Source organism: Lepidochelys olivacea (genome assembly GCF_965140295.1).
Source record: "Lepidochelys olivacea isolate rLepOli2 genome assembly, chromosome: 4".
NCBI classification, from domain to species: Eukaryota; Metazoa; Chordata; order Testudines; family Cheloniidae; genus Lepidochelys; species Lepidochelys olivacea.
In genome coordinates this window covers 141,504,726-141,527,960 of record NC_140414.1, presented here as the reverse complement: position 1 = coordinate 141,527,960, position 23,235 = coordinate 141,504,726, and the positions used below count along the sequence as shown (strand labels likewise).

At 44.1% G+C, this 23,235-nt stretch overlaps 1 protein-coding gene across 2 annotated transcripts in view; it reads right to left on the bottom strand.

The window, feature by feature from the left end:
- Nucleotides 1-20,917, bottom strand: part of PTPRA (protein tyrosine phosphatase receptor type A) — a 265,339-nt gene extending 244,422 nt beyond the window's left edge. For both annotated transcript variants that reach the window (XM_084627114.1, XM_084627115.1), the window contains exon 1: nucleotides 20,627-20,917. The gene's annotated coding sequence lies outside the window, so the exon portion shown is untranslated. The remainder of the gene's footprint in view (nucleotides 1-20,626) is intronic.
- Nucleotides 20,918-23,235: the final 2,318 nt, after the last annotated feature.

Here is a 23,235-nt window from a genome sequence, read left to right as displayed (position 1 = left end):
CCTTAAATTAGAGTGAATAAATGAAGACTCGTCACACCACTTCTGAAAGGCTGCTGACCCCTACCCTACTTAGATAAGGAATGTGCAGAACTTCTGAAACAGTGAAGAATCTGGAAACTCAGCTATAACAAACTACCTCAATAACAACCTCAATGCCCACTGTTGGGAACCTTAGGAAGACGTTACATCAAATATGGACATAGGGACTAGCAGGAAAGTGAGGTCACTCGTAAGGATGCTTGGAGCAACACAGAAAACACGACCCATACGCCAGTGTAAAGTGTCCCCAAATAGCATCACCATGCATCTAACTAAAGTGGCAAAAGCCAACAGGGATGAGCCCTTTGAGGAATCAGAACAGAGGGAATGGAGCAGATATAGAGGATAGACCTCAGAGCCAGGAAGACATTTATAGCCTCTCTCCACCGAGGAAGTGAAGAGAGTATTGAGCTGCATGAAAGCAGGAAAAGCGTTAGGCCTTGATGAGATTTCATTGGAAATGTTGCTACACTTTGGTAAGAAAAACATAAAATGCATGTTTGTTTGTTCTGACGACTTATATTTTAGGGACACTTTCGGTTACCTCCTCAGGTTACGTAAATATGTGTAAAAAGAAAAGGAGGACTTGTGGCACCTTAGAGACTAACCAATTTATTAGAGCATAAGCTTTCGTGAGCTTATGCTCTAATAAATTGGTTAGTCTCTAAGGTGCCACAAGTCCTCCTTTTCTTTTTGCGAATACAGACTAACACGGCTGCTACTCTGAAACCTGTAAATATGTGTAGCTCAGTTGAAGTTCATAAAGAACCGGCACATGATGCAAAGCCAGTTGAGTCATGAGTATGAGTAACTCTGACTTGCACACTTACCTACAAGGACCACCTCACCAAGGTAACTCAGAAGATTAAAGGGCTTACTAAAGAAGCTTGCATGCTCATCTTGGGGAATTAATGAGCAGCCACTGAGCAGCTCTGCACTAGCTCTATACTATTCCGTTGGAGAACACTGCACTCCTGTGTGCTTAAATTCTCCCCACCGAAAGCTAGTTAATGTAGAATTGAATCAAACTACAGTATACAACCACCACCAGGGAATATGAGACCAACAGACACTGAGTGGCTACCAGCCCTTTCTAATATCTTGCCTTCTAACCAGGGAGCGAAGCCCGGAGCTGGAGCGCGGAGAAACTCCAGAGCAATGGAGCTGCAGGTTTTCACTTGGAGCTGGAGCAGAGCCGGAGGCCGGCTCCAAAGCCCTGCTTCTAACAGCAGGCATTATACTGCAGCAAAGAACCTACGTAACAAAATCCAGGAGATACCACAACTATCACTTTTCAAAGATATATAGAAGGTGCCCTGCCTCAGCAGAAGTTAGCAGAACTTAGCAGAAGTTCAATCTACACTATGTTATGGACCACCTCCATGTTAGACTGTCACACTAGCGAGCAGAATGGGAGCTGCTCCCTCTGTAGGAAACACCTTTCTCATCACTCAGGAACAGCTCTGTGTAGCTGTGGTGTGGCTGCTCACCTCGTGCTGGTCTACCAGGAGGACTTTCCAGAATCCCCATTGCTGATCGCAAAGTGATAAGCTATAGAATGGCTAATACATGCAAGGGTGTGGTGCCTACCCAAGACCTTTTGGACTTCTTATTTTTTTAAATGTATACATCTATCTCCTTACTTTATATTTTGAACCTTTTTCTATCTTTATTGTTCTACATATGCATTTGCTAATAAGGCCCACCAACTTGCCAGCAAAAGCAGGTTCATCAACTCCTTCATATGGTTCAGCCACTGTAGGGGGACATGGACCCATTTTGATACTGTTACATACCATGTACCATCAAGCAGTTTCCATTTCCATGTCTCTGTGGTATACAGTACTGCATAAGGAGGGGGAAGAACATGTACACATTTCAGTCTGTAAACTGTGAAAAATGCTATTTCAGGTGGGAACCATCCCTGGATCCGGAGGAGAATTTTAATTATTTTCCAACAGCTGAGACATTTCCTTTAAAACATGGAAATCATCACTATCCCACTCACTGACAACTCTAGGACTTTTCTATTTTGGGCTAGAGAGAATACATATCAGAATTACATTGAGGATAAACCATCTGTAATTCATCTCTCCCCTGTACATGACTGGTATATGCAGTCAACTCTTATTCCTTTATTTATAACTCTGTACAATGTGACTTACAAAGAGTTGGTAGGTTTTTTTAAATGTAAATTTATTAAGTACTCATAAGGGTGGATAAATTTTTTTTTTATAAAGGAAAATCTTTTTTTATTTAAATAAAAGATTTGATTGAAATTAAATACATTTTTAAATAAACCTATTTAAAAATAAATGTAAAGTGATCAACCTATGTTAAGACCTACACTTACTATAAATCTATTAAAATAATTTAAGTTAAATGCAAAAAAAATACTAAGCAGTACATTTGCTGCTGAATTTTAAAGAAAGTTCCATTCGTTCAGTGGTTTGAGTCACTGGCTGAACACTGGAACTAGAGTTTACTGAAGTACTAAACAGTTTTGGCCACCAGCAGTCTCTTCTGCAGGGACAGAGAGAACATTTTCTTCATTTCAGTTTATTCAACTAGTTCAGTTCAGTGACTAGTTCATTCAAAGTTAAGCCAACTGGGCATTCAAGAAGTGAGAAAACTAGTTTTCCTCTTCCACTCTATGAATAAAAACTAGCTGAGAATGAGATCTACTAGTCTGAAAATCTTGAAGAAACTGTGACTGGAAATGATCAGTTCAAGAAATTAACTATCGATATTTCCTCTGTTAAATAAATCAGTTTGAAAATAAAAAATGCGTTTTGATAAACATTTTCCCTACGTATCCAGCACGTTCAAGAGTAGTTTTGTTTAATAAAAAAATTAAATGCTGTTTTTGTAAATATTCAATTGAATTTCCATCTAAAGAGAGCCTGACACAAATGGAGGGGGGGGGGAAGAGTCATCTAGTAAATAAGATGCATCATTCACCATTTTCTAACAATACAAATGTAAAAATTTAAGAATCTGAACAAACATAAGTTAAACTATGTAATTGCTTAAATAATGTAACTAGATATACTGTATCCTCCTGGTTAACAAAAGCAGCAGCAAATTTAGTGCAAACGTTATATTGAGTTGTAAGTCAAGAAGTTTTAATGGTTACCAATCAATAAAACAAATCATCCTCTTTAGGAAAGTAACTAAACAGTACAAATGAAAAAACGTGATTAAAATCACTGATTTAAATCAAGGTTTTCTGCTATACACATATCTAATCAACCCTGACAAACCTTATATCAATTTCTACACTCCTCCCTAGACAAAAGATCTTGAAAGTCTGCTCCAGGAAAAAACAAAACAAGAAACCACAACTCAAACCCCAAAAGCCGTATCAATCTGTTCATGCAGCTGCAGAGACAAACCAGAGCTAATCATGCAGACTGCCTTCCTGCTTCTCTCTTCAGCATACCACCAGGTATAGCCTAAAAAATAATCAGACCTGACTAATTCAAAGCTTGGCATATGAAAGGTTTCATTGGTAACCAATCTGATAACATGTCTGTGCCAATGATTTATTAACCCAGAGATTTTCCCCTCCCCCAATGTGAATAAAAACAGGCATTTTGCAAACTCATTGAAATTAACCACAGCTCACTGTATTCAGCTAAAGTCTACTCTTTGGAGAAAATCTTGAGGATTATCCATGCTTGCCAGTTTATTATTAATCATCAGTCCTAAAATATACTGTATTAATGTCTTCTGGAAAACAGACAATAAATTGCAGCATTTGGGAGGGTGCAGCTATAAGCAGCCCAGAGCAGTACATGCTGATCTGGTGTTTATTGGGATGAGGGCAGAATAAAGCCTGTGGTTCTAACCTGAGACTAACTGCATGTATCAACCACTGTGATTATATTATTCATAATTCTAAGGCCACAAGGGAGCACTGTGATCTAGTCTGATCTTCTGAGTAACACAGGTCATAGAACTTCTGCAAAATGATTCATTTGAATTAGATATTTTATAAAGACATCCAAACTTGATTTAAAAACTGCCAGTGATTGAAAATCCACACACTCATAAAATATACTGAGGCCTAAACTTATATTCCTAAATCAATTGCTAGGCTACCTTAAAAAAGGTGACTTGTTTTCAAAGGTGATGAACTCCTGTAACTCTTATAGACTTTTATTGGGGGTTGTGGGAGCGAATGTATTCAGGCCACTTATGAAGGTGCCTAAATATGGGCTTGAGAGTCTGACTTTAGGCACTCTAATGAGAGAGGACTATCTGTTGATGTGGTACGAAGCCTTTATTACTGACAGGTGGTGAGGCCATCAGCAGATAGGCCAGTCCTTCAAACAAGCATTAATAGACATTTTATACCTCATTAGGGATCATCATGTGTACTGAATAGATCACAAACCTTGCAGAAAAAATATTTTACAAAGTTTTACTTTCTGGCTGTACAAGTACTTACCATGGAGTCCGAGTGTGCAGAACTTAGGGGAAGATAGAAATCACAACCAATGCATGTTAGAAGCCTCTAATCAAAAAAGTTACTTAAAGTAGCTTTTCCACACAGAATATCACTTCTTTAAAATTCTGGTGTTTTGAGACTTCCAAGAGACAAAATAAATGTTAGAGGCAGTGGACTGGAGACTGAACTGGGACTTAAAAGGCCAGAATTCTATGCCTGATCCTTCAACTCACCTGCTGTGTAATCTTGGATGAGTCACTTCCCCTCTGTTGCTTCCATTTCTCTTCTCCTACCCCCAAGCCCCCTTTGCTGGACTTATCCATTTAGATTGCAAGCTATTTGGGGCAGACACTGTTTCTCACTATGTATAGGCTTAGAAGGATTAGATTTTTATCTGTAAATATCAATTTCACCAACAAACACAAATCAACCAAAAAAATACTTCCATTGATAATCAAAATTTACAGATAAGCAAAGAAAAAAAACTCGTTGCTTGAGAATTTAAGAGTTTTATTTAAGGATATTTACTTTGTCAACATCACGCAAAATATGAAGTTTTATTACCATTAATAAATTGTAACTTTTTGAATCTCCACATCTACTGTCACTAAATAGTTGTCTGACCCATCCAATTTCCCACAACTGGGAGAATTTATATCTATAAAAACAAAAAACAAAAATGCTTAAACAAACGTATTATACAAGTTATTAAAAAAAAATCTGCCAAGCCTGTTTGTACAGTGCCTCACAAAATGGAGCTGTGATGACATATGTAATATGAGTGACCACTTATATTACCAATATCAATATTACAAAATTGCAATGAATCTTACAAGATATGCCATACAAGGTAACAGTGGAAAAGTTATGATTTGGTGAGCACGACAACCTTGTTTACACATATGCATCATACCTGCATCATGAGTTATAAATGTGTGTGATATATGTGCATCTCAAACTTGTGCTGTGTTTCTGGGGCACACTCCCAGACAGATTGGCATCAGAATTATCTAGCCTGTTCGATGGCATATCGAGGCAATCAGCTGTACAATTAACCCACTGAGAGAAGCTGAGGGCTGCACCTATGAGTCAGCAGGACATATAGGGACATGTCTGTGGACAGGAGACTCCAAGAGCTTTTCCATTCCATGCGCTGTGAGTTTATGTTTGGGACAAAGGACATACAAGCCATATGGCAAAGAATATAAAAAGGAACCTGCATCTTCTCCATTTTGTCTTCAATCATGCTTCTCACCTCTGGAGTAACTGCTCTACAAACTGAAGCTTTGAGCAAAGGACTGATAGACACATCCAAGCTTTGGATGTGTACCAGAGGGACTTTACAAGCCAGCAAACTCACCAGTGCTGCTAAGAACCTGATATGTGGACTGTGAAGTCATATGTATGTAGCTGATTGCTTTGACCATTTAACAATTCTCATCTGTTTCATAATAAAACCATTAGTTTTAGATACTAAAGGACTAGCTGGTAGTGTGATATTTTCGGTAAGATACAAACTAGTATTGATCTGGTTATGCGGCTGGCCCTTTGGGAATCAGAACATTCTGTATAGTGAATAGAGCTTGAAATAACTTCTCACTTTACTAGACCGACTTGCTGATGGGGAGCCAGAGACTGAAATGCTATCAAGAAGCCCTTTTTATTACCAGTGTGGGGAATTAGGAGCTCAGTTTGTTACTGGTTGGTGAATCTAACTTGTGTTAACCACCAGTTTTGGGGTAATCTTCTCTCCTTTTTGCAGCCTGCCCTGACCTTTGCATTCTCAGCGTGGGCTACTCAAGGCACCTCAGGTCACAGGAGCCCCAATATCTATTGGGACTTCTAAATGCTACAATGAAGAATAGAAGAAAGTACTGTCCATTCCTTTGACAAACTGACAACTTTGCCAGGCACACAGATCCTGCTTCTAGCCCTGATGGTCTTGCTACACTGCACCTTAAACTTATCACTGGTACAGGAGTGAATATCGCCTGCTCTGTCTCGCAGAGTGGTGTCCTACTTCTTGGGTTGGTGGAGGGATTGCCACATTTAAGGGTGGGAAGGATGAAGAAAAAAACATTTTATATCAGCTTGTAACAAAAAACAACAAAAACCACCACAACCAAAACTAGCAACTGTTTGTCTAACAAGAGAGACATTATCAAAGACACAAGAGTAAACGGTGTAGAGAAAATGGGAAATATGGCAAGAGACCACCACCTGGCTTAATCAGGAGCTCTTCAATGATCTGAAGCTCAAAAAAAAGAGTCCTACAAAAAGTTGAAACTAGGTCAAATTACAAACTAATAGAAGTATGTAGGGACAAAATTATAAAGGCCAAGGCATAAAATGAGATTAAACTAGCCAGAGACATAAAGGGTAACACAGCAGAAGCAAAAGGAAGACCAAGAACAGGACGGGGGGGGGGGGAGAACAATAACAGAAACTGTGGAAATGGCAGACGTGTGCCGTGATTTTTTGTGTTTCAGTTTTCACCAAAAAGGTTAGTAGCGATTGGACGTCTAACATAGTGAATGCCTGTGAAAATGAGGTAGGATCAGAGACTAAAACAGAAAAAACAAGTTAAAGATTACTTAGACACGTTAGAGGTCTGCCCAGCGACTAGTGATGGTATCTCTGTCCCTCTCCCCCAGCCAATGGGAGCTGAGGGGGCCAGCGCCTGCAACAGACAGAACCAGCAGCGTGCCTGCATGGGTCTCTCCTTCACCGGCTGCAGTGGGGAGGTTCTCAGGCCACAGATGGCTCACAGACCAGGCCTGTGAGACCCCTGAACTAAGGGAACAGGGTGTGAAGGATAAGGGCAGTGTGGTCCAGCAGATAGGACATAGGACTGAGACTTAAGTGACAGGGGTTTTATTCTAATTGTGCCCGTGGCTCTGCCACTGACCTACCGCATGACCCTAGGCAAGTCATTTCCCCTCTAAGTCGGTTTCCCTTCCCATCCGTTGTCTGCCTTGTGTATTTAGGTTGTAAACTCTCAGTAGGGACTGTCTTTATTAGGTATCTGTACAGCATCTACAACAAGGCCCCCGATCCCAGTCGGAGCTTCTAAGCAACATTAATACAGATTAGTGAATATTACATCAGTAATAAAACTGGCTATATAATTTAGCTGTGCGCACAATCTGAGGGCTTCAAATCATCTGAAATCTCTCCCCCTGCCCCACCCATTATATCGTCTGCTGACCATCTTAGCCATCACAAGTTGTCACAGCCATTTGAATGCACCTCTATGACAAAACAGAAGTCACAAGCCCACAGTTCCACTAACCCAATTCCACAGACTATGTTAATGCTTTCCACTAAGCCAGCAGTAATGTTAGAAGAAAAGGAGTACTTGTGGCACCTTAGAGACTAACCAATTTATTTGCGCATAAGCTTTCGTGAGCTACAGCTCACTTCATCGGACGCATACTGTGCACGGTACATACACTTTTCACGGTATGCATCCGATGAAGTGAGATGTAGCTCACGAAAGCTTATGCGCAAATAAATTGGTTAGTCTCTAAGGTGCCACAAGTACTCCTTTTCTTTTTGCAAATACAGACTAACATGGCTGTTACTCTGAAACCTGTTGGTAATGTTAGAGTGGATCATACAGATCCATGGAACAACCCACCAGCCCTTAAGGCTGGGGTGGTGAGACAAGATTTTCCAACAAGAAGCTCTGTTTAGGAGTGGATGAGAGGACTTAAGTTTAAAAGGGAGTTGGGAAATCACTTAAAGCAACTCTGAAGATCTTATTCATGCAAAAAATACCTTAGACTATTAAAATGGAAAGATCTAACTTACTATGCAAGGTAGATGCTGTCTCTGATTATACAATGAAAACCTTGCTTAGAATCATAGAATAACAGAGTTGGAAGGGACCTCTGGAGGCCAATAGTCCAACCCCCTGCCCAGAGCAGGACCAATCCCAACTAAATCATCCCAGCCAGGGCTTTGTCAAGCCTGACCTTAAAAACTTCTAAGGAAGGGGATTCCACCACCTCCCTAGGTAACGCATTCCACTGTTTCACCACCCTCCTAGTGAAAAAGTTTTTCCTAATATCCAACCTAAACCTCCCCCACTGCAACTTGAGACCATTACTCCTTGTCCTGTCCTCTTCTACCACTGAGAATAGTCTAGATCCAGTGCTTGTTAATAGTGCATTAATAGTGCTTGTTAATATCACTTTTGTTCCTACTCAATTTCACCTCCATTTCTCATACTCTATGTCTCCATGTCTGCAATATTTATGGAAACGTTACTAATAAGCCCGGGAGCAGCAACAAGGGAAGGATATGAAGCCCAACTGGGATCCCATTTCTCAAGCCCTGAAGCCAGACATGCCCAGGGCACTAGTCCCATCCTGCCACCTACCCCAGCCATATGCGCTCAGAGGAGCTATTTAATAAAAAAAAAAAAAAGCTCCAAAAAAAGCAGGACTGCGGTCAGAGGGACTCTCTCCCTGGATACTGGCGATATCAGACTGACTTGGAATATTAACTCTGGGCACCTTCTTCAGTTTACTGATTGGCTGTTTGATCCAAGCTGCACCCTCCCCTCCCAGATCCACTGGTTTGAGACACACAGTCCCAGCCCTTTCCCCTTCTCTTCAGGTTCAATGAGCCACTGTCTATCCCACTCCGTTGCTCCAATTAACTCATCCCTTCACCCAACCTCATCCTCTGCAATGCAATTTTAAAACTGAAAAAACCCAAACAAAAATTGGAACAAAAATGACTTTTGCCCACCATCATTCAGCACACATGTTGCATCATTTTCCCCCACCCTTTTGTCTGTCTTACCTATTTACACTGTAATCTCTTCAGGCCAGAAACTACTCGTACTATGTGTACTACAACGCCCAGTACAATGGGATCCTAATCCTCATGGAAGCTTCTAGAATTAGGATATCGATTTTGTATTCTGCATATGCAGGAGAAATCCTAGTTCCTATATTTTGGACCTGAACTACCCACTTGTGTGTCTAACTCTAGTCAGTTCTCAGGAAGGCAGGCTTTACAATTTTAGAACCTGAAATATCTAATTATTTGATAAGACTTATTTACCTTGTCTCAGCAGTGAATGGTGACAGGCATTTAAAAACTGTACTGTTTGGTATTTATTACATTTGATACATAGGATTATTTCCTATACTGTACAGTACATAGTTTTGCAGTGGTCGATTTTTAGGACAAAAGGTAGGGTTTAGAATTATTTTCTAGGATCTTTACAAGGGCTCTATTTTTCACTGGAAGTGCACACTGGCATAGGAGAAGGTGGATCCAACAGCAGGATTAGGGCTAAAGTGCTCACATTGTTTACAATGAAGTAATATTTTGCACTTTAGCCCCACCCATATAATCTTTGCACTTGTCTCTGACAAACCCCTAAACATTTGACTCATCTGGGTGAGCATTACTCCCATTCCACAGTTGGGGGAACTGAAGCACTGAGATGAACTAGAATTTTCAGAGGCCTTGAGGTATCAGAGTTCCCACTAACTTTAATCCAAATTTTGGCTGCTCAACATCTCTGAAAGAGACATACCAATGTCACACAATCTGTCAATAGAGTCATGAACAGACCCCAAGCTGCTAGACCGTGCTATCACACACAAAAGAGAGACAAAATAACCCCACCCTGAAGATGTTACAGTCTAAGACCACAAGCAGGTAAAAGATAGTACAAGATAGAAGGTTACAGATGGTCTTTGTAGAGGTTTCCAGGAGCATTTTAGAGGAGAAGAGGGAGCTTGGCAGACGGTTAACCAAGAACAAAGACAATGATGATATGAAGGACAGGAACGATTAGGAGTGATGGTAGGGAAGACATGTAGCTGGAGGTGGAATGCTACAGGTAACAAGTATTTTCAGGATATGGGAAAGTTTTGATTGTAAATACAGGTTTCAAGGCACTGCTTTGCACTAATGCTAACATTTCCCAACAAGGTCACAAGTATCTGAAGACAGGGTTCTCAGTGACATGAAGAGGTTTTTTAATAAATACTAACTTTTGTACCTTTCATCCCAAAAGTTAGACCCATAGGAATTGCAATACCAGACCAGTATCTGGCAGTAGCTGTATCAGCTGCTTTAGAGAAAGATACATGGAACCATGTAGAGGCCAGTCATGAAATACCCTGCATATAGGGAATCTTTCTTCCTAATCCCCTCAGTAGTGATTGAGTACAAGAGTTTATATTCCAAACCTGTAATATTAATCCTACTTAATGTAATTTCTGATGTTCTCATTATCCATGTAACTGTCTAATTTTTTTTTCAATCCCAAAGCACTTCACACACACACAGGACACCTGTATCTATACACATCTAATCCCCCCTCACCCACCAGTAAAATACAGCTCTAAGTAGTAAGATTCTGTGGTCAGATTGTGGATGGAGAGAAGACTGATAGCTGATAGCACATATGATGTTGACAGACCAGGTGCCAGCTCAGCCCAAGGTCCTCAAGCCTTGGTGGAACACTGACAAATACCATGGCTAAAATCCGTCCAGCTCACCTGTGCATTGGTACTGGTAAAATATATAATAGAATTGTAAGTATGTGTTTAGTACTCAGACTTTATGGAATGCTTGTAAGTTGTCCATCAATTAATCTTACTTATAACATCTGCATCCCATATGATAAGGTAGTATTTGAGCGTTTGCAGTGTAAGCCTCAGTAACTGTATAGATCACCAGACACAAGAGACGTTAACTAGTGTGAAGTGCTGATATCCAATAGAAGGTGTTACATCCTGGCCAACAAGGAAGGTCCTATCCTGACCTTCCAGAAATTATCCTGAAATCACAGGTCTATCTAATACAGAAACTGAAACTGTGGCTGCTGCCATAGGGGGTGCTGCAGCATCCTCCACCCTCCCTAGTTCCAGCACCTGTCTTGAAGTAGTTTCCATTATTATACAGGGTTTACAGTTTGGTTCAATAGCTCTCAGCATCCCCACTATAAAAATTATTCCAGCACCTCTGCTGCTGCCCTATTTATCATTTTTAGGGCAGTAGGTTTTCCCAGGGAAATCTTGTCAAACCATGCTGCAAATTTCATGTCTGTCATTTTCAAAAGAGTTTGAAGAGTTGGGTGGAGTGAGGTATATAAAGATTGCTCCCTATCATTCAGAAACAAACGCTCTGGTAGAAAGACTCAATGGGACACTGAAGTCTACGCTGAAGATGTATGTTACCTGATGAGAGAATGACAGATGTGTTGCTCCCTTATTTGTTATTCAGATACAGGCATTACTCCAAGAGTCTATAAGGTCTGCCCCCTTTGATCTCCTTTACAAGAGACAGGTGAAGGAACCTCTACATTTAATTTGAGGCTCTTGGAAAGGGAATACAGAAGAGTCTGGACAGCCTGTAAGGCAGCATGTCACTCATCTTAAAGAGAATTTAAAGACTGATGGACTTAGGCATTTCAGAAATCTTGGTATAACAAGCATGCTGGAGAAAGATCTTTTGAGATGGGGGACGTGGTGTTGTTGATTCCAGTAAGAAAGAACAGGATGCAAGATTGTTTGGAGGGACCTTTTGAGATGACAGACAGCACGAATGAGGTCACTTCTAATGTAGTGAAATCCCAAGGCTGAAGAGCTCTGCAAACAGTACATATCAATAGATTAAAAGTTTACCATAAAAGAGAGTTGGTAGTGAATACAGTTTGTTTTGCTGACTCAAAAGCAGGAGATGCTGGCCCTCCTGAAATACCAGAGGGAGGTTTTTTTTCCAACCTACCAGATTTAACTATGAAAACAGTGCATTCCATAGAAACTACAGGGCCATGCCCTGCCCCTAGCAGAGCACACCATGCTAAACGAGAAATGCAAAAAGATTTAGGAGGCAGAAGGCATGCTATGGGGAGGGGGTGACTGCTAAATCGAAAAGCCCCTGGGCATCTCCTATTGTGATGGTACTTAAAAGGGAGAAGACCCATGAGATTGTGTGGATTTTTGAAGGGTAAATGCCATCACCCAACCTGATCCTTACACTCTGCACCAAGGATAGTGGACCTGGATCTACTGAGGGGTACATAAATACTCTAGATGCGGCTTGTGGATATTAGCAAATTCCCTTGGATGCTGATGCCCAAGAAAGGTCATCTTTCATATTGGAATCTGTCCTGTATAAATATAAGGCTTTGCCTTTTGGATTAATTAATGCAGGGGCAACCTTTTCAGAGGCTTGTCACAGAAGTGCTGCAGGGTTTGCACATCTTCATTAGGGCCTACACAGATGACTTCGGTATCTTTAGTGACTCCTGGCAAGACCACTTGAACCATGTGGGAATTGTATTGCAGAGGTCTACAGAAGCCAACCTCACCATCAAGGTACCTAAATGCAAGATGGGGGCCTCAGAGGTAACTTATTTAGGACACGGGACGAAGTGGGTTTATTCACCCTGAACCTTTAAAAGTAGAAGCCGTTTGGAATTGGCCTGCCCCACAAACCCAGGAGCAGGTTCAATCCTTATCAGTCTGGCCAACTATTACCAGAGGTTTGTAAGCAACACTATGGCCTCCATAACAGACTTTACAAAAAAAAGGGAAGCCAGACCAGATGATACGGACTATGGCCTGTGAAAAGGGCTTCTAAAACATAAAAGAGGTTTTGTCTAAAGAGCCAGTATTAGTTAACCCTAATTTCAGCAAACCCTTTGTTCTGTGCACTGATGTTGGGTTAGGTGCAGTGCTAATCATAGGCTGGGATGGGGGACATGAGGCACCCCACCGCCTTCTTGAGTGAAGAACTGAAGAGACCTATTCTGTCACTGAGAGGGAATGTTATACCATAGTTTGGGCTGTTAAGCTACTTTAAGCCTTAACTGTGTAATAAAAAATTAAAGGTTCTAACAGACCACTGCCCACTTGCATGGTTGCACTTAGCCAAAGAGACTAATTCCAGACCACACTGGTGCCTAGCTCTACATGGAAGTCATCCATATCAAAGAAAAAGAAAAGGTAATGGCAAATTGTGTCAGATTCTACCCTTATGTTCACCACTTTTATAAAACGATGATAAATTTTGTGCAAAGTATGCCTTGTGAGGTATCATTTGAAATCTCATAATTTGTTGATCATTATTATTCTGGTAAAATGTGTGGCAATACTGTACAGTCATAAGATTCTACTGTATGATGTTACTAAGGGATATTCCAAACCAGGGTAAGCATCGCAAAACAGTTCCTCAGAGACAAAAGGCAAACAGATGCCTCAGCCAGGTGTCAACAAAATCAGCTGGACAATCAGCTGGGTAAGCAGCCATTCTTCCACAGGAAGAGGGGTGTGAGAGAAATTTACATTTTAGCGAACAGTCTTGCTGTCACCTGAACCCCAGGTGGAGATGATTCTCAAAAGAGGAGAAATGCTATAAGAAGGGAGAACAGAGGAGACAAACCACCTCTCTTCCCTCATCTCTATCTAAACCAGGTCCGTTGCACCAGTGAGAGATCTAAGGTGCAACTGACCTGAGGTAAGTGACTGGTTCTTTGGAACCTGAATACTGTTGTGATTCCTTGGTTTAAGGGACTATCACAAAGGTAAGCTTACCTGGGTTGCAACACAGATTGGAGTAGGCAAGGGAAAATGTCTGTGATTCCATGTTAAGGCTGTTATAGTGCATGAGGAGTTTACACTCGATAATTGGTTGATTGTGAATTCTATATTTTATATAAATCTATATTTAGATTTCACCAATGTGGGATTTGTGCCCCATTTCCTAACAGTCTGCCCTGAGGTTGGTACTCATGCTCAAATCACTGCAGGGCACCTTGACAGCACTCTACCTAAACTCTGAATACAACAGCTCGGTGTTTCCACTAAAGTGATCAGCAATGACATGGCATGATAGTAGCAAAACAGTTAATCTGTAGACAGGCAGAAAAATAGAGCTGAGAGAGGTGGGAATACATTGCTATACCTGGAAAGTTTGAAAGCTTTACTCTGCAACAATAAGGGCAGGGCTACATTTTATCTCAAATGAAAGCTCACAGAATCCACTTTATCAGGGCAACATCCTGCATAACACAGGCCAGAGAATTTCATCTAGTGATTCCTGCATGTGGCTTAAAGTTTATGGCTGAACTAGAGAAACTTTCAGAACATTCTATACTGCAGAAACTAATAATGCCACCAGAACAGTGCTAGCCCAGCACACCATTTAATGCCAGCTGCAGGGGAAGCAATAACTGGTTAAGACACAGTAACTCCAAACAAGACCTTAAAACAGGAACTGGGGAATTTCGGCCAGATTTAATAAACCACGGCATGGATGACAATGAGTCTACTCCACCAAACTGTCACAGGACTATTAGTGATCACAAGAGGTCAGTGCCTGGGGGTTTAAATCTCATCTGAAAAACTGATGAGCAAGGAGCTCTGGCATATCACCACTGTAGCTCACACAACTCCTCATACTTGCACCTCTCTCACATCAAGAATATTTTGCAATACCAACTAGCAGCACTGAAGTATGAGCGATCATTGCTCACAACATTGTCTTTCCTTCTAAACTACACACAGCCTGTAACTTAGTCTGCAATCATACTAGAATAAGTCAGTGAAGGGAGTTTGGAGAGGATTTTAGAGTTTGGCTGGGGACAGAGGGGATTAAAGAGGTTGTTCCATTAGGATGCTGGTGTTGGTCTTCGACTGATAATCTGGATCAGTGTAATCTGCACCACTTTGTTATAGAATTGTTGTGTTTTGTTTTAGAGAATTCAGGGTCATATATTTTATTAGTCTAAGAACAATACATCAAGGTAGATGCCAGGGAAGTGGTGTCCCTGGGAATGAGAAACACCTCTCATGGTTCCCGCTGATTTGACAAAGTCTAGCCTTGTCTTTGTAAGCACCCACAGCCCACCCAAAGCTTTACAGCAAGATCCCCTACCCTACCCACAAAATCCCTCAGAGCCAGGCCTCCCCACCAGAGTCAAGCCCACAGGGTAGTGAGGAAGCAGAGGTAGGGGTGTTACCAGACACACTGTCTCTCCCTGTGGACCATTACCAATACCTTTCTGTGCACTCTCCCCTGACTTTCACCAAACAGCCACATTTGTGCCCAGGACATACTCCATTTTTACACTGGAGTAACTACTGGTTTCATGGGAGTCATCCTAAATTAACACTCAAGTTAGTCAGATCAGAATTTGTCCCAGGCCCACCGTGACCAGATTTTCAGAGTTTTCCCCGTCCAGGATCAGACCAAGACAACTTGCCCTCCCTTCTCCTAAACGCTCATGGGCAGTCCTGAAACTCCGTAAATTGCATTTAGTTCAAGAGAAAAGGAGGGTTCCACACCTGCCAAAAGCAGCATAGAATGTAGTCATTAAATATCATCATGGTGGATAATATAAAGGCCACACCTGGAAGCACATCCACCCTGTATTTAAACAGAGGCTTTTATAGGTAGAAACCAAACGGGTTTCCCTCTTCCATTTTAAGTGGCCCACAAAAAAATTTTGCCATCCTTGAGAAAGGGGTGGGAAGGGGCAGGGAGAAGAGGCCTGCACAGAAATACTGATACCCAGCCCTTATGTCCCTTCTCCCCCCACAGCCTTGGAAATTTGATCCTATATTGCATAATTCACAGGTATCCCATGCAGTATGGAGAGGATGACAACAGCTTGCTTCCGATGCTGGCTGGAAATAATTAAATCCTCCTGTGGAGAGTACACACAAGTGACCCTGGAAAATGTGCTTAGAAGACAGAAGGAAATGAACAAACATGGCTGCTCATCACACTGGCTGCAAAGACCACTAAAAAAGGCACCTAGCTTGCTAGGAGCATGCTGGAGCAATTGCAGTTAAAATTAAAAAGGAAAAGAGGAGCCGCAGTTCAATTGCATGTTTAATTCCTAATCCCCTTTGTCCCATGCACAGAGCTGGGACCTAGGCAGCTCTTGTTAATCTGCAGTAAAACATTTTAAAAATGTAATATATTTTGGCTAATACACACAGAGCAAAAGAAAAACTTCTCTGCAGGAAGGACAACATTGCTTTTACGTATCTGTCAGATTGTTCTGTAGCACTAAGCATTGCAGGTTCTAGCTAACATGCATGCCACCCTCTCTACCATTATTCTTTCTCTTCTAGAAATCACCAAACAAACAGAAGAGAAAACCCAAAAACATTTCCAGAGCTTCCTGAATGCTCTCAGCAAACTATTAATCAACAGCAGATAGAAATGAACCCTCTCTCTCTTGCTAACACACACAACGATTTCAAAACTGGAAGAGCACTCAGCCTCTAGGACAGAACTGAACCCATAGCAGGGTTAGCATCTTCCAGTTTGGAACAAAAAACCCAGCAAAGTGGCTGAGCAAAGCATAGGGCCCTCCTTCACTCCCCTCACCTTACAAAAGAACCACTGGGATCTAGTTAAAATGGAAGCAAGATTAAAATGGGCCAGGATTCTTTTCACACCGATATCTGCTATTTCCAGATTTTAATGTCACTCCGTATTTAGCAGGAGAAAAAAGCCTCCCTTCCTTCCTGTCACATTTTCCATTCTTGGTGACATCCCAGATGATCAGAAATAAGCAGATCTTCATCTGAGCTGGGGCTTTCCACCAAGGCGTGGGAGAGCAAAAGCCAGCGTTACTTACAGAAGTTTGGAGCAGTTAATACTACATTACATATGCATGCACACCCCCATCCCACCTCCCAAGGCAGGTAGGGAGAGATCTACCCTATGGAAAACGTACTATTTAGCAGACATCAGCTATGTTTGACAGGATTCTACAGGTCTCTTCTCACCTCCAGGTTTTAAATTTTGTATCTTTGGGGTGGGGTGGAGCGGGGGGATTTTAAAAATAAAAGGCCAGATCCTTATCTGGTGCAGTCAGCATGGTTCTCCATTGACTTCCACAGGAGATGTAGGTCCCCAGCACCTCTCAGGGTTGGGTTCCGAGGCCCACATTCTCAGCTGGCATAAATCAGTGGGAACCATACTGAATTATACCAGATGAGAATCTGGCCCCCTAATTCAAGCCATTTGTTATTTGTTTTCCCTTATGTTAAGTAAACTTCACACAACACTGGGGGGGCTTAAACCATGCAACAGTGTTACAGAATGCAGCACTGATACTCAAGTCTATTACACAGCAATTTAATTCCCGCCCCGCATAGTCTATTTTGTCGTTATATTTGTGTACAGCACCCAACACAACAGGGCCTGTTCCCTCCTGGGGGGCTTCCACGTACTACCGCAGGGGGTTGCTGTTCAGGGAGTCTAGAATTATTTTCCCCCACTCTGCTTGTATCCAAGATTTCCACTAACAGAAGCATCACTTTCCTCAGTGCATTCAGCCAAAATGGCCACAGTCTCTCGTTCCAGTTTCCTTTCCACTTGGTGACCTGGATGTCAGAATAACTTTCCTCTTCATCTGTCATTTAGAATGCAAATAGGGTGATTTTGGGGGACAAGAGGATTAAACAAAATAAGACAGGCCTGGTTCACACACTAACAGCCATTTTTAACTTGCGCAGAACGTTCAGCCTATGATCATTAGCCAACCATAATACCACCCTCTGCAAGATAGGCAGGTGTCATCTCCATTTTACAGATGGGGGATCTGAGACAGAAATATAAAGTGACTTGCCCAAGGCCACAGGACAAGTTATTGGCAAAATCAGGAAGAAAACTCAGGAGCTCCACCTCTCAGGCCCCTGCTCTAACCAGTAGACAGCACTCTCTCCCTTTAATAAGTAGAATGTATATATGTATCTAGGATGAGAAAGGATAGTCTTGTAATCAAGACAGTGAACTAGGACCAAGGCACTGGGTTGTGACTCAGGAGATCTGGATTCAATTCTCAGCTCCCTGAGTGACCTAGGCAAATCACATAAAAGACCCCCAACCATGCAATAATCTCGCCATGAGCAGACACCAAGAATGCAGACCCACACTGAAATTAGCAGGGCTTCAAGTGGGTTATACAGAACTTACTGCACCATCTGAGCCTTAATCACTCTGTGCCTCTGTTCCCCTCTCTGTAAAATGGGAACAATAATGTCTCTCCCACACTTTGTCCATCTTGTCTGTTTAGACTGCAAATTCTTTGGGGAGGAACCATCTGTGTGTGTCTGTAGAGTACCTAGCACAACGGCGCACTGATCTTTTCTTAGACTTCCAGATGCTATTGTAGTATAAAAAATTACACACACCCACACACACCCCCCTCCTCCACCTCAATATCTGAAGTTTTGTCTATACTTGGAAATTTACCAAAATAATTATTGGTCTTTGTCACTTTTCTCCCCTGCCCCTCTTTTTGGGGTGGAGGTGGTGGTGAGTGGAGAGAATGGGAATAGTCTCAGCGACATATCTTAATTAATCAATCCTCATAAAGAGCTTATGTATGAACAGTACTACATATCAGTACTACCAGTAAGATAATATATATTTTAACAGCATTTGAATTTGTGGCCCTGTTCGTGCCCTATGTGGAACATGGGCAGAATGCTGCATCTACACAGCAGGCTACACTGTTCAGGATACGGACCTAAATATGAAATTAAATCTCAGTCCTGCTCCCACTGCAGTCTACAGAAAAGTTCCTTCTTGAGTTCAATGGAAGCAGGATGGTGACCAGAGCATTTGTCATATTATACACCCATCTATAATCCTTCCCTGGACATCTGAGCATCTTGCATATGGGACTCTTTGCATTGCACTTCTTCTCCTGCAGTGAGGAATACATATGATGGAAGAGATGGGATTGTATTTCTAAAAATCAGAGTGAACTGAGAAAGTAAAAATAAAAGTTTTTCCAAAGGCCAGTATTCAGGAGGGAGGGGGCAGCTGATTGAGATCATTTACTCTATAAGCTGCTCTGAAACTGATAAACGACCTAGAAAACAGAAGAATAAGTTTGGTCTTAGCATAAATCACTTGAATAGTCATCATCTAAAATGACAGCTATGCTTGTTTACACTAGGACTGAATTTAATACCAATTGCCTACAACACTTTCCACTGATATCCCTCTTTCTCCATTCTACACCAAGCCCCTCTCCTCCAACCTGCTCCATATGGATGCACAGAGCCTTATTGTGCCTCCATGGAACAGTTTCCAGGATTGGGCTCAAGTAAGAGCCCACTCTTGTGGGGTCAGTGGGAGTTTGGGCACTGCACACATAGCCAGAAAGGGCCAGCCCTCAGACTAACAACGGTTTTAACGATTACGTAGCTGTGAAATGCAACTCCTATAACACAGCATAAAAGAGAGACAAGCACTTAGGACTTGTCTACACTTGAAACGCGACAGTTGCACAGCTACAGTGCTTCTGTGTGGAGTCAGGCACTACCTATGCCAACAGGAGGAGTTCTCCTGTTGGTGCAGATAATCCTCCCGGAGAGGCGGTAGCTAGACGGATGGAAGAATTCCTCTGTGAACCGACAGCTATCTATACGGGGATTTACGCTGGGCTTAACTGTGCCACTCGGAAAGGTGGCTTTTTCACACCCCTGAGCAATGTACTTAAGCAGACTTCATTTTCCGGTGCAGACCAGGCCTTAGACACCATGGTGACGGGCAAGGTACAAGAACCCGAACAAGGCAGCGAGATTTCAGCTGAGCACCACAAACCTCCTCACAGGGACAAGGATTTTTCAAGCCGAGGGTCGCCCCCCCCCCAGCGCCGCCCCAGAGCCCAGCACTGAGGCAGGATCTAACCACTGGGAATAGCTGTCCCGCCCCTAGACGGGCATTTCAGACCCACGCTCGCGCCCCCCCACCCCACTCCCGGGGGCGGCCGATCGGCGGGCAGCGCACAGGCCGGAGGGGGCCTTGGCAGTGGAAGTTGCCCAGCGGATGGACAGGGAGGTCCGCAGCGCCCTCGGCGGCGGCGGCGGGGGGGGGGGGCTCGTCCCCAGCCCATCGCCTCCAGCCGGCCCCCCCGGGCCGGGGCGGAGACCAGCCGGCCAGCCCGCTCAGCCGCAGACACCCGGCCGGGGGCCGCCCCGTTCCGCCCGCACGGAGCCCGCAGGCGGATCCGGGGCGGGGGGGGTCTCCCCTCCTTCCCCGGGACACGCGACGCCCCCAGACCCGAGCCGCGCTCGCCGCCCCCGGAGGGGGGAAGCCAGGGCGCGCCGCCCGCTCACTCACCCTGCCGCGGGGACGGTGCGTGACGAGCCGCGAGTGACTCCGGCGTGACTCCGCAGCGGCCCGTGGAGCCAGAGCATTTACCCCGCTCGCTCCACCCCCGGGGAGGGAGGGGGGGGGTCTCCCCGCCTCAGCACCCCGCCGCGGGGCTCGGCGCCCCCGCAGCCTCCCCGCCGTGGGGCCGCTCCATGCGCGGCGCGCGAGTGACAGGCCGGCGGCGGCTGAGGAGAAAAGTTCCCGCAGCGCGTCCCCAGCCGGGCACCTTCCGCTCCGCCGCGGAGCCTCCTTCGCGGGGGCACGCACCACGCGCCTCTGTAAGCCGCCCTCCCATTGGCCGATCAGACGTCCGCGCTGATTGGCCGCCGACGGGACTCCCGTCTTCTTGGTCCTGTGAATTTTGACTGTGCTGCCGAGGCGGGGGGCGCGTGACGGGACGGGGACGGGGACGGGGACGGCGCGCGCAGGTTGCTGCACCCTGAGCACAGGGGCGCAGCGCCGCGCCGCCAGGGGTCCGCAGGGTCCGCGCTGGGCAAGCGCCCCGCGCACTACTCGCCCCCTACCAGTGCCCACACAGGCCGCTGCAGTCCCAGTGCTTGGCACCCTCTATCCCTGGCAGTGCACCCCCAGGCTGACTACAGCCCCACTGCCGGGCACTCACATAGCTCTGCCAGTGCACCCACACTCTCCTGCAATCCCAGAGCCAGACCCACACCCACCCACCCAGCCCTGCCAGTGCACCCCCCAGCCTGACCTACAGCCCCCTGCAATCCCAGAGCCAGACCCACACCCACCCACCCAGCCCTGCCAGTGCACCCCCCAGCCTGACCTACAGCCCCCTGCAATCCCAGAGCCAGACCCACACCCACCCACCCAGCCCTGCCAGTGCACCCCCCAGCCTGACCTACAGCCCCCTGCAATCCCAGAGCCAGACCCACACCCACCCACCCAGCCCTGCCAGTGCACCCCCCAGCCTGACCTACAGCCCCCTGCAATCCCAGTGCTTCACAATCCCAGCCTGACCCACAGATCCCTGCAATCCCAGAGCCCTGCCACTGCACCTCCTCCTGACCCACAGATCCCTACAATCCCAGGCCTGTGCACCCCCACAGCCCTGCCAGTGCACCTCCAGCCGAACAGCCCCCCTGCTATTCCAGTGCTGGGCACCCCCATAGCTCTGCCAGCACCCCACCCTACTGACTTACAGCCCCTATGCTTTTCTAGTGCTGGGCACATACTCAGCTCTTCCTGTGCTCTCTACTCCTGAGTTGCACTTCCTCCTGACCCCTTCTTGTCCTGAGCACCCACACAGGGCTTGGCCTATACATCCCAATCCTGACACATGCGAAAGGAGCCCAGGATTTGAACATCAGATTGAGCATCTGCCCATGCACCACAGAAGTGACCTATGTTAATACCTCCGGTTATTCCACTCATGGATCTTCATCCAGCTCTGCCAAGTCTCTACAATATTCCTGGATGTTCCAGTCCTGAGTTTACACTCTCCTTGATCCTGATTTACAACACCAGACCCAGGTCCCCAAGATAGTTATGTCAGTGCACCTCAAACCTCCTCACCTGTCCTTGTAATCCCAGGTCTCATTTCAGCTGAAACTGCTAGTATTCTGAATGGTGTTGCAGACTGTCGTGACTGTATACCACACTAATATTTATTTGCCACCTAAGATATGATTTGAATCCCAGAGATGAGCCCTAATGCACTAGCTCCATTGCACCACCTAGTGGCACCTTCGTACTATTGTAGATAGGTATGTGGAATGGCAGACTACGCAGGCCTTCAGGATTTCTTTGTAATTAAGTTATTTACAGACTCACTTTTAAATGTTTGTGTATCTACCATTTTTGAAAGGTAGCAAACCCAGGTTAGTTTGTTGACCTTGGGTGTTCAGTGATGTAACTGGCACCTGCTCTGCAGATGCACTAAAACAGGGAACAATAAAAGTGCCTATTCAAACAATATGCTTATCACTTTTTCCTTTGTAACCCAGCATATAATTTAAGAGACACCATCATGATTTTATCATTGTTTCCCTACCAATTGTTGCATCTTGTCTTTACTATAAGCTCTTCAGGACAGAGACTGGCTTCTACTTTGTGTTTGGACATGCAATGAGTGGCACATGCAATGAGTCCCAATCCCACCCCCCAGCACTAAAAGATCATGAATCAAGTCCTAAGAGTAATGAAAATGGCTTTTAAAAGTGGACATTTTCCTTAAAAAATAATACATTTGAGGTTTTTATTTGCCTTATGTTTTTTAAACTTGTATACATACACACATTTTTGGATTCAACTATCAGCAGGGGTCAGTATTGTCAACCCCAAATGTCCAAAAATTATCAGATTTGCTAAAAAAAATTCAGAAAGTTTGGATACTTTTTTTTTTATTTTCTGGTTTTGGAGTTTTTAGGCTTCACATGTTCAAGCTCCTCTCTGCAATCATGAGGGCTAGGAAGTTACTTTTAAAAAAATTAAAGCTAAAATTCTTTAACCACATGACTCCAGGAGCTGGAGTTTTGAGAAAAATCACCAGGTATCAAAACTGGCAACACAAAGGGATGGTGTAGCTCAAGCAGATTGCCAGTGGGATATTA